Genomic DNA, 12,970 nt, shown 5'->3' with positions numbered 1-12,970 from the left:
TCTCAACATGTCTCAAAGAGTTATTTGTAAGAAATGATCTGACTACAGGAATGTTAGCAATTATATTAGGGGTTATGGTCATAAGTCTAAAGAAGAATACCACCTCAACTTAATTAGAATAAAAGCCATCTGAGCAAAGTAATGAACATATATCTTCTTTCAACTTAGTTATATTTGACTAAGGATTGTATGAGAACCTTTCCCATATTTGGCTTTTCTTCTGAGGTTTTTGAAATCCTGAAGGGGGGAAAAAGTATTTATTACAAGAGCTTTGAAGCCAATTGCGTCTCTGTTTTTAAAATGTAGAGAACACTAGAGCCTGAAAGTCAACAATTTCAAAACCATTTTTCAGGTTGAGATTCTCTGGCTCACCCGCAATTCTTGACCCAGAAGTAAATGGCATTGCAACTTCTAGGAAACACTTAAGGCTTCATCTTGTTTAGACCTGCATTTCACTGGACACAGATATTTGATGAACTCCATTCTATGTAAAATTCAAAAATCCATGTAAAGTCAATGATTTCTGGATATTAAGATTACTTAGATTTATATTAATTTTGATTTTTGCATATATATTAGTTCTAATATCCCTATATTAGTTCTAATACACCTAGGTATCAGAAAACAGTTCAATATTGATTTCTACATTGACCTGAAAAATGTGAGACCTTATGCATAGGCAAGAGATATGAATAACTTAAGATGTCTTTAAAAAAATTACGGGTAAGATAGACTCATAATTAAATATCCAACAATTAAGGCAGTGAATAATTATGATTCCAAGTGTTGTGTGAACATAAGCACCATACAGTTTTAGAAGAGCTTAGCCAATTTTTGTAAACTGAGTCCACCGGAGTCAAGAGATCTTAAGTGGCTATCCTTAGATCACAGAGCCAGTGATAGGCAAAAATGCATCTTTTTAAAACTCTAGCTACTCACATACTTTCTTATTTATCCCAGTCCTTTTAGGTATTAAAATTCAAAATAAGATTTTTTTTCTGTGAGTAACTTGGAATAAAAAGAACTTGATTCTTGGTACCAAAGGCATTTACTATCAGGCTCTGGAGCTATATACCCCAGGTTTGAATCAATGCTACTAGTTGTGTGAACTTGGCAAGTTATGTAACTCTCCAAGGTTCAGAGACCCGGTCTGTAGAATGAGGATAAATTTTATGCCCACCTCAGGTTCACTGTAAAGATTAAATGAGTGATTTCTATAAAGCACTTAGTAATGGGCACATAGTAAGCACTTAATAAATATTGTTTATTATTATAATTATTTAAATTGTTTTAATAAATTTGTGAGACAATTTTATAATATATTTACCTTCATAATTCCTAATTTTTTTTTCTGTATACCACCTGGTATCTTCTGTAAACTGCCTTTTATCTGCCCTGATCAGGACAGCGGTATTGCTGTGCTTCAAAGCAGAAAATAAAGCAGGTATAGAAAGAGATGCTGAAAACTATAAAATGGGGAAACGTACCAGGCCTTATCACTGGGTTAGTTTCATTGCACCACTATGGACGGTGACACAGTGCTCGCTTCGGCAGCACATATACTAAAATTGGACTGTGACACATTAACTTCCCAATTACTTTAATAAAATGCTCCATGATTATGCTCTTTAACAAATGAGACTGATTCATGATCCAGGTTCCAGGTAGGTATTAGTAGCTCTTCACCTCCATCTTTTTATCAGTTACATACCGGAGACCTAGGCTATTTATTCTTGCCTATAATCCCCAGAATTAAACTTTTAAAAAAAGATTTTATTGGTTTATTAATTAATTAATTTATTTATTTATTTATTTATTTATTAGAAAGAGAAAAAGGGAGAGAATGAGCACGGGGGAATGAGCAAAAGGAGACAGAGATCCTTAGATCATGACTGAAGTCAAGGCATTTAACTGACTGAGCCACCTAGACATTCCCTCTAGAATTAAACTTGACTGTCATAATGAGAGATCTCAACTATGCACATGTCTAAAGGCTTCATATTTCCCTTTGACTCTATCATAGGTAGCTTATGGAAATTCTTCAAGGCTGAGTTGAATCTCTTCAGCAGTTCCTCATCTTGTGAAACCAAGTCTCCCACCTTCAAAGGAGGTTTTCAAAAAAAAATTGAAAGTTGACTTTCATGACATTATGTTGGTTTCTGGGTAGAGAAAAACTGACAGAAGTGTTTTTCTATTATCAAATATCCATTAGCTGAGTACTGCTGCTGCTTCAAAAAAGAAAATTCTTCTCAAAACTGGCAAAAACCCAAGAAAATTTAAAATTCCTCCATTTTGGACCCCTGGGTGACTCAGTAGTTGAACATCTGCTTTTGGCTCATGTCCTGATTCCAGGTCCTGGGATTGAGTCCCACCTCAGCCTCATGCAGAGGGAGGCTGCTTCTCCCTCTGTCTGTGTCTCTGCCTCTCTCTGTGTGTGTATCTCATGAATAAATAAATAAAATGCTTAAAAAATAAAAATAAAATTCCTCCATTTTTATCACTTTTTTAAAGCAACACTTACATAAATTTTCATTTGAATTTTTATTTATGTAAGCATATTCTAATGTTCTATTGATAAATTATTTTTCTATTGTAGCCTAGAATCCTTAGGGGGAACTGTGAATGGTCCAGCTGAATGTAAGATGATAGAAGTTCCTTCCTTTTTCTACTAAACAAATCAATATAATTTTGAACTCCGTGGGAATTGCAATATTGTTTTATTATCCTTAACCAAGCAACATATTTTAGTCATCTACATACTTTATTCCATCCCATCTTTTTCCATAAAATTATTGAAAATTATTTTTAGAGATTTTTAAAATTTATTTTATAACTTTAATGTTAGGTTACTTTATAAATTACAAACATCCTGACTTTGAGAATATATTCTGAAAGACAATAGTATAAGGTATAGCAAAAAGTTATAATTTTTAGTGTGTGCAAATCAAATCAAATATATAAGGTGGGTTTTTTTTAGATTTATTTATTTATTTATGATAGAGAGAGAGGGAAAGGGAGAGAGAGAGAGAGGCAGAGACACAAGAGGAGGGAGAAGCAGGCTCCATGCCGGGAGCCCGATGTGGGACTCGATCCCGGGACTCCAGGACCACGCCCTGGACCAAAGGCAGGCGCTAAACCACTGAGCCACCCAGGGATCCCCTCAAATCAAATATATGCTGATATTCCATAAAATCCATAATTAAGTCATTTGGGTGTTAAAATTTTAAGGCCCAAACTTAGAATTATTTTAGATAGAAACATTTATATTCATGATTTGGGGAAAATAATGAGAAGTTCTCAGTAGCATATATCTGGTAGAGAAATACATCCACTTAGCATTGAGCCCATTCTACCTGATTTGAGAATTATGTGTGTATGTTTTTTTCTTCACTTCATGAATCTAAACTTTTCAAGAGCGAGGGGGCATATTTTGTTCCTAAATGCATGTTGGTAACTTACGCATGCTAAAAGTAGTCTGTGAAATAACATGTGTTTATCTAAGTAGCGTCTCATATGTGTATTTATTTTGTGCATTGTGTTTATTTGTGGAACACATATAGTAAAAGTTGGTTTAGTGATTTCATTATCTGAATATCTGTTAATTGGCATTTCCAATGTCATAATGTATATTGATATTGTCTTGATTAATTCTAGAACTATCTGTTTGGGTTTTTTTTTTTTAAGATTGTATTTATTTATTCATGAGATACATAGAGAGAGAGAGAGAGAGAGAGAGAGAGAGGCAGAGACACAGGCAGAGGGAGAAGCAGCCTCCATGCAGGGAGCCCAAAGTAGGGACTCCATCCCAGGACTCCAGGATCACGCCCTGGGCCGAAAGCAGGCGCTAAACCACTGAGCCACCCAGAGATCTCCTAGAACTATCTGTTGAGCATGTGCTATGTTCCAAGAATTGTGCTACTTGCTCCTGGACCTTTTCAGTGCAGTGAGGGAGTTCGACATTATTTATGCGATGCAAAACCATCAAGTGCCTTCTGAGTCAAAGTTTAAGAATCATTATTTCCATCATAATTATAGTATTGAATTTTATTACATCTTAGTTTTCTATTAACTGTATAAAGACTAGTTGAGAATTAGTGTTAAATATTAATTGAAAATTAAATACTGAAATTAAATATTAATTGAATTAAATGCCCTGTGTAAATCCTTATAAAAGCCTATGAATTAGATGCTATAATTCCTGTTTTACATATGGAGAAACATTAAGATGATATTCCATAGTCATAAGTTTTTAAACATTGATAATGCTTTTGTATTTCATAGGTAGTAGTAATCTATTATTCAAAAAAGTGTGTTTAAGGCATGTGTTAATTATATGGTCTAGTAATGCTAATTGCTTAACTTCTTACATTTGATAGAATTTAATTAGGCAAACATAAAAGCACAGAAGCTTCAGTATTACAAGATAATAATCCCAGGAGCCGTGTACATGATGTCATTTAATTAATTTGAATGGCCAGTTTCTGGAATGTTTAAGCTCTGTTGGACTTTCAGGAATAAAGAGGACAGTGACCTCCCCATGAAAAGAATGCTGTGGATAAGCTGATCAGTTACTTATCAGCACTGCTATTGTAGTTGTGCCAACCAGACATGTTCGCATTACTTGGACATGATGTACAGTGGTAGTTATACTCAGACAGGGGTGATAAAAATAAAATTATGACTTCATTTCTCATGGATAACTTATCCTTTGTTCTTTGGAATTAGCCATTTGAAGACCATAGGTGAAGAAAAGGTAATTCTGAAAAATGTTCCAGCTTTTACAGTAGTATCTTTAATACTCTGTAACAGCCAGATGGGCAAGTTCTTATAACTATCAAACATGATAAACTTTGCTATTATAAGAAGAAAAAATTTCAAAGAATGAAAGACAAGTTTCAAAAAGTATTAAACCTCAGCATTACACTTGAATCCTGACTAATGATTAATGATAAAGAATTTCATTTTGTTCAGAAATGATTCCCAACTTAGATTTTGAAAATAAGTTACAATAATTATAAGATTGACTGTATTTATAACAAGAGAACATCAATAATTAATAATAATAATATTTAACATTTATTGAACTGTATGTATGAGACACTGTGCTAAACCGATTGTAGGGGGTGGGGGTGAATGGGTGACGGGCACGAGGGGGGCACTCGACGGGATGAGCACTGGGTGTTATTCTGTATGTTGGTAAACTGAACACCAATAAAAAATAAATTTATTATAAAAAAATAATAAACCAATTGTAGGAATTTTTTACTTGATCTGTCACTCTGTTGGAAGCTGTTATTTTTTCATTTATTTGAGGGGGTAGGCAGAGGGGCAGAGGGAGAGACAGTATTTTTTTAAAATATTTAATTTATTTATTTATTCATGAGAGACACACAGAGAGAGGCAGAGACATAGGCAGAGGTAGAAGCAGGCTCCATGCAGGGAGCCCGATGTGGGACTCAATCCCAGGACCTCGGGATCATGACTGAGCCAAAGGCAAATGCTCAACCACAGAGCCACCCAGGCGTTCCAGGAGAGAGAGTCTTAAGCAGACTCCCCGCTCAACATGGAGCCCAATATGAGACTCGATCTCATGGCCCTGAGATCACAACCTGAGCCAAAATCAAGAGTTGGATGCTTAACCAACTGAGCCACCCAGGCGCCCCAGGGATTGCATTTTTTCTTAAAGTACCAATAACATGGTAGAGTGTGGTGGGAAAAGCAGAACTTTGGTTGTCAAGAGACCTACATTCTAGTCTAGACTGTAAGCTATGTGAGGACTCTTGGTTACTCTTCAATGGCCAACACCTATCCTAATACCTGTGACATGATAAAGACTAAGGAAGTCTTTAGGAATGACTGAATGAATAAATAAATAAATAAATGAAAGGCTGCTAACACAGTCTATGATTTTGACCTTTGGCTCCACTCTTTTTATTCCTTTTTTGTTTTATATCTTCCTTGTTCAAAGAGTGATTTCAGCATCATAATAAAAGATACAACTATATAAGACTTTTAAAGTAAGGATAAATGATCAAGAGCGATGTACTTTACAAAGGGAGAAAAATAGATCTAAAATCAAGGACAAGAATAGCGGTTTCATTTGAGATGGAATTTAAACTGAAAGTTGCTGCAGAAACAGAGCATCTGCTTGCAACCACCCCACCTACCAGCTCTTTTCTACCACATTTGGCCAGAGCAATCTGCGCTGGAAGGAGTCTTGGAGAAAAGGAGAAAAAAGCCCAAAATATCAGCTCTGCTGTCTAATTATTTTTAATCATTCAATCATTCTAATTCTAGGTCATCATGTTAGGTCCATTTTAGAGTAATGATCTAAAATCCACCTCCCCCCCCAACCAACCCCGCAAAAAATAACAACAACAACAACAAAGAAAAACCCTTGGGTAGAGACACAGCCTTCTTTCTTTTTATTTATTTATTTTTTACAGCCTTCTTTCTTTAGTGAAATCTGAAATACCTTATTGAATAAAGGAATTAGGATAGACTGAGACATAAGGAAGAGGTCTAAAGGGCAAATTTAAAATATCACAAAGAATCAAGTCATGGCAAACCATAAGTTCCAACATAGCAGCCCAAATTAGCCCTGACCCTCACTAGCAGAATGATTACTGGCAACAAGAGAGATCTTAAGAGAAAGAAGAGAAATATATCCCACCACCAGCACACAAACCCAGCTTGACATGATCATTTACTGCTCTAGGGAGGTTGTTTGTTTTGAGTTCAGACACAGAAGTTTGATAAGAAAAGAATCTGAGCCCAATGGTGAGAAAGGTAAATAATTAACCATGCTACTTTGACAAACAGTGGTAATCTAAGATATCCAGGGTATGCCAAAAGAAAAAAAGAAAGAAAAGAAAAGAAAAAGAAAGAAAAGGAAAGAGAAAGAAGAAAGAAAGAAAGAAAGAAAGAAAGAAAGAAAGAAAGAAAGAAGAAAGAAGAAAGAAAGAAAGAAAAAAGAAAAAGTAAGAAAGAACGAACGAGCAAGCATTAGTACCAGCAAGGTTCCATCCTGAGTTCTTTATCTTTTGGATGTCAGCTTCTTTGCTTTTACTGCAGATGTCACTCCCTTTCTTGAATTGGACCAAGTTTTATTTCAGAGATCAAAAGGAGGCCCTTTCCAGCACATTAAATCTATGCTCCTATTTCTTTGGTATTTATTATGATATTTGCTCAGCTGCTCCCTCCCATAACTGTTTTCTGTTTGCAGAATTAAAATCAGATATTGGGTAAATCAAAGAGCTATTTTTTTGAAAAAAAAAATTCTCTATCACCTTATAGCCTCTCATATGTGTTCTGGATCTCCTGCCTCTATACAGTTACCCTGCAAATTCATCAATTGGGAAATTTCCAATAGCTTAGTTTCTCATTCTCCAAACTATGGTCTGAAGGTATCTAAACGGGCAACCAGAGTGTATATTCTCTTACTATTGTTCTAAGCCCCTTTCAATTCTCTATCCCTGGGTTAATAATAGTTACCAGGGAAATGGGAAAAAATGTGAAGAAAAAGAAGTAAAAAGAATATAGCTTGCTTTGAAAAATTGTCAGTATAAATGTACAATCAAATGATATGCAGTTACCACTGTGCTTCTTAAAGTTATGTCATACAGAAGAATTGAAACGCTTGGGGAAATTATGATGGAAATTATTGAATGAAAAGCTATACAATGCATTAGTGGTAGTTATACATGTCCCCCTCTTCTCAGTCCAAGTCAGTGTAGTCATTTCAATGGAAGATTTAAATCTGAAAATCAAATTATTTACTTTGATCTACTTGGCAATACATCTTTGGTACCACTCAAGAAATTAAGTAGAGAAATTAGAACATATGAGTAGACTGTATAAAGCAGATGGCTGGAATTAATAATAAATGAAAAAATATCTTGAGACTTCTGTATGAAATAATTTTTATGGACGTTTTATTCCAGTGCCTGAGTACAGAGTAGGTGTTAACGTTTTATAAACAATGACTATGTTACTGAAATCGGGTGCAAAGCTTAAAGAAAACTTAGTCCTCTATCTTTTGGTTAAGTAGTATGTTCCATCTGCTTCATCTAATCTTTCAAAATCATCTCTTGGTTTGTATGTCTGTGTGTCTAGTGGGTAGAGTGGGGTGGAGAAGCAATTACCTTCTCTCCCCTGATATCTCTCTTTTTCTCTTTCCCTAAATTTTCTTTTTTTTTTTAAATATTTTTTTATTTATTTATGATAGTCAGAGAGAGAGAGAGAGAGAGGCAGAGACATAGGCAGAGGGAGAAGCAGGCTCCAAGCACCGGGAGCCTGACGTGGGATTCGATCCCGGGTCTCCAGGATCGAGCCCTGGGCCAAAGGCAGGCACCAAACTGCTGCGCCACCCAGGGATCCCCTCTTTCCCTAAATTTTCCATGTTACTCTGTCCATATGTGTATATTTGTGTATGCATTTACCCTAATAGTACTGAAAAAAACCAAACAACTTTGAAACAAAAGTAGAATCCACCAAGATCTCAATAGTTGGAATGAAAGACAAAATTAAGTTTTACTCAGGGGCACCTGGGCAGCTCAGTCGGTTAAGCGTCTGCCTTCAGCTCAGGTCATGGTCCTGGGGTCCTGGGATCCAGCCCCACATCAGGATCCCTGCTCAGTGGGGAATCTACTTCTCCCTCTGCCCCTCACCCCACTCATGTTCTCTCTCTTTTTCTTTCTCTCTCTCTTAAATAAATAAATGAATCTTTTTAAAAAAATTAAGTTTTACTCCAATCTATGGAAAGTCCTACACTAGCATTTAAAAAAAGGCCAGCTGCATTAGGACAAGACTAAGAGACACACAGTTTAAAACAGAGCTTTATTTAGCAACCATATCATGCTGTTAACACATACAACTTAGAATCTAGTATTTTAATAATAGGCCACATGAATAGAGGCCCAGTAGCAAGAGTGAAGATGATTGCCCTATCCTTCTTTGCATGAGTTAGAGAAAACTTGGAGCAATCTTCTCAGTTTAAGAGGAAAAAATAAATTCAAAGTATAGAGGCCAGGTATAAGCTTTTAAACTATTACAAACTAGGAGCAAGTTTTGGGAATTAAGTACACTTAATTCAAGAAAAAAATGTGTATGGCACATATGGATGATGGGTAAATCTACGCTGTTATCCCAGCATAGCAATGGAACCAATGGAAAAAGCAAATCCCACTCACACAAAACCTGGCAACAGAATGGGCTGCTTAGGAATGTAGTGAGCCTTCAGTGCTGGAGCTGGTCCATCCAGGAAAGGCTGGATAGTGTTTGTCAGGATCACTAAAGAGAACTCAACCACAAAGCAGCATTTATATCAACTGACCTACCTGCAAAGTCCTCTCCCACCCTGAAAATCTATAATTTGATGAAAGAAATGGAAACTGGAGAGTGATCAATGTGGAGACAAGAGACATTTGATTTGGAATTGATGTACTATGCTATGCATCTGTATCTTGGGAAGGATGTGATCTTGCCGTGACTGTGGGTGGAGTTCCTTGCCTTCTTCCTATGATGCCCTCGAGGTTCAGCTATAATTTGATGTTACCTATCGGGGCAGCTCTATCTTGTCTTTCTTTGTTGTGTTAGAGAAGACAAATGAAATGACAGTGTGTTCAAGGACTTCTTGAAGGCCATTTCATTTTTTAAATTTTTATTTATTTATGATAGTCACAGAGAGAGAGAGAGAGAGAGAGAGAGGCAGAGACACAGGCGGAGGGAGAAGCAGGCTCCATGCACCGGGAGCCTGATGTGGGATTCGATCCCGGGTCTCCAGGATCGCGCCCTGGGCCAAAGGCAGGCGCCAAACCGCTGCGCCACCCAGGGATCCCTTGAAGGCCATTTCAAGCCCCAGATGATGATGGTGGTGGTGATGGTGGTGGTGGTGGTGGTGATTTTAGCAGAAGTTGCAATACCTCATATCTTCTCTTCAGGACCAAGGCACACTCATTTATCCTGATGCCAGGATCATGTACTACTGAAAACTGACAACTGAGTCTCTCTCCACAAATAGCCTCACCCAAAGTTATGTGCCTCCATGTAGGTAGCCTGCATGCAATGAGTGGATAGGGGGCTACAAAGACCCAGCCCCCTTGTCTTGACTTGGGAAAACTTGAAAGGGTTATCTCAGCACCATAGCTTCCTGTGGCCTCTCCTGAAACTTCACCAGCATTCACTTCTCCAAGTTTCCCTGCCATACTCCCTTACAGGCATTTTAAGGAAAGGTACTCAGCAATAAACCTCCTCTAGTAAATCCCGTTTTTAGGGAACCAACCTAAAACCATAGTAATAATGATGATCGGAATAAAGATGATGACAAAGATGATGAGGGCAGGCGGGCCAGTGGAGAAGGAAAGCAAGCTGAATTCCAACTCACTGTCCTTTATACTAGCAAATAAAAAGGTTCATTTGATCCTCATAATAACTTGTGAGTGGGCAGGGGCCCAAGACATTCCTAATCTACAAATAAGGGAGCTGAGAAATGCAGTTGGTAATTTGCTCATGATGATATAATTAGGGATAAATTCTATAGTAATTCTGTCTACTGGTTCTCCTTTTAATGTTATTTCACCTGATTATAGTGCCTGGCTCATCAAAGAACTCAGAAATACATTTGTTACACAAATTAGTGTGATTTCATTGGTCCTTTATCTCTCCTTTTTTCCCCACTAACCCTGCAAATTACAGAGAAGGGAGGGGAATAGTATATATTAATAGCCCCAATTTTACAAAAGAATCATAATTCCAAATGTGCTGAATTATTTTTTCAATGAATTTGCTAATACACACCAGCTGACATGACCAACTTCTTTTGTCTATAAAATATGGTGACATACATGAATAATGTACAGGGCAATGAAAAAGAAAATATTCAAAAGAAAATTCAAGAAAGATTTCCATGATATGCTGACACACTGCGCTGTAGCCCTGGATTTATGTTTATCATAAACGAGTGTAACTTGAATAACAGGCATCAATGGTCAATAAATGCACATACCTCAGCCCAGTGAGCATATATGAGGGGCTGCTCTTGAATAAAAAATATTTCCTCCAAGTTTAGATACAAAGAAAAACCTTAGAGAAAACCGCCCTGGAAGAGTGGTTCTGAAGAGCAGGGGAACGCTAAGTAATGTTTTTTATTATATAAACGCAGTGATATGGCAATGGATTTAAAAGAATTTGAGACCACATTTGATGAGGTGTCACTGGTTAAAATATTGCTGACTAAAATTTTGCTCCCCTACTTCGATTTTGCTTGAATAAAGTTCTTGTTTGGCTTGTTAAGCCATGGACTTGAAACGCTTTCAGGCTAGCTTGTTTAATTAACTGCAGAAAGGCTCCCTGTGGTGACCTGGGCTATTTCACTTTGCAGGAGTTTTAGGTGAAGATATTCTATGGCACAGAGAGGAAATCTTAAGTGAGCTAGGTCATTGCAACTGAGAGAAAAATCAAAACCATTATTCTTCTTTCTTCACAGTGGACTTAGGCCCAGTGTAAAGAACAGCTGGAAACAGAAATGGTTTCATTCATTTCAGGAGCAATTCTGTAGTTTGATTTTTAAGTGATGACTGTTGCTAGTAAAATTACCTAGCATCTAAATCCTAATAATGCTTTCTCTCTTTCCACAGTCCTATGTGCAATACTTCAAAGTAATGAAAAATAGAATATCTTTATTCTAAGATGCAGAAACTATAATGAGAATGATCAAAATGATTTATCCAAGATAAATGGCCAAAAAAAAAAAATGTTGGGAATATCACCACTGCCTTTTAAGTTGACTTTCAGTAATCTGATTCAAACAGAGCTAACAAGAGTCTCTACATTTACAGGCAACTAATTTAAACAGTGCTTAAATAAGAAACGTAGTATGGTAGATTTAATGTGATTCTCTGACCTTGAAAGTCATGATTTTTCAGTCTAATTTCTCATCTGTCAAATAAAAATAATGCCTATTTGGCAGGTCTACTATGAGGAACAGATTTAATATTTATAAAACTTGTAGCATGGTGCCTGGCACATGGTAATCTGCTAAATAAACTACATTGACTATTATTATAACACTGTGCTTTGAAACTAGAAATGATTTCCAATACACTAAAAACAGAGCATAATGAACAAATAAAAAATTGTTTTCCATGTGCCTAATAATTCTCTTCAATTTTAAGCACATTTGAAAGCTTCAGTATCTACTTTAGATCACTGGTGGTCTGAAATTGCTAAAACCACTTGAACTATTACCAGAGGATGGTATAAATGTCTTTTGAGAGTCTGAATTAAGAAGCAATGACTGCCTTTGGAGACACGATGAAATCATACATGTTTCCTCTCAAAAACTGATGGGTAAAGAGAATTCAGAAGCCCACTGATCAATCTCAAAGAGCTGCCTGCCTGAGCATCAGACTACCTACTGCCCAGATGGGGGGAGGATGAACTTTGAAGTAAAAGTTTGGGGAAGGTTGCTTTGGATGATTCTTCTGGAAAAAGACATCAATCTGGAAGAGATTTGGTAGGATCTTTTTGGCATATCAGATATATTCCTGTTTGTTACTGTTGCTTCAATTTTGCAATGGTAGAGTCACTCCAAATCCGATAGAGGAAATTTCTAGTCAGTTCAGTAAAAACAAAAAGCATCCAAATAAACAGTCTGCTTGATATTTTCCACCGGTTTCCTAGGAATTCACTCATTTGTCAAGTCTGTTCAGTAGAATTAGCCATACTTTAGTTCTTTGCGGACCAAACTTTGAATAGAGACCAACAACTTTTTCCTCAAAAAAGAATGATAACTATCACATCATCATGGGGGTTGAATTGTGTCTCCAAAAAGATACATTGAAGTCATAAACCCCCAAACCTGAGAATGCAACCTTATTTAAAAATAGGACCTTTGCAGATATAATCAAGTTGAGGTAGTAATGGATTAGGGTGGGGTCTACTCCAGTGACTAGTGTCCTGATAAGAAAAG

Source organism: Vulpes lagopus, chromosome 4, assembly GCF_018345385.1.
Source record: "Vulpes lagopus strain Blue_001 chromosome 4, ASM1834538v1, whole genome shotgun sequence".
NCBI lineage: Eukaryota > Metazoa > Chordata > Mammalia > Carnivora > Canidae > Vulpes > Vulpes lagopus.
Note: the sequence above shows the minus strand (reverse complement) of the source record.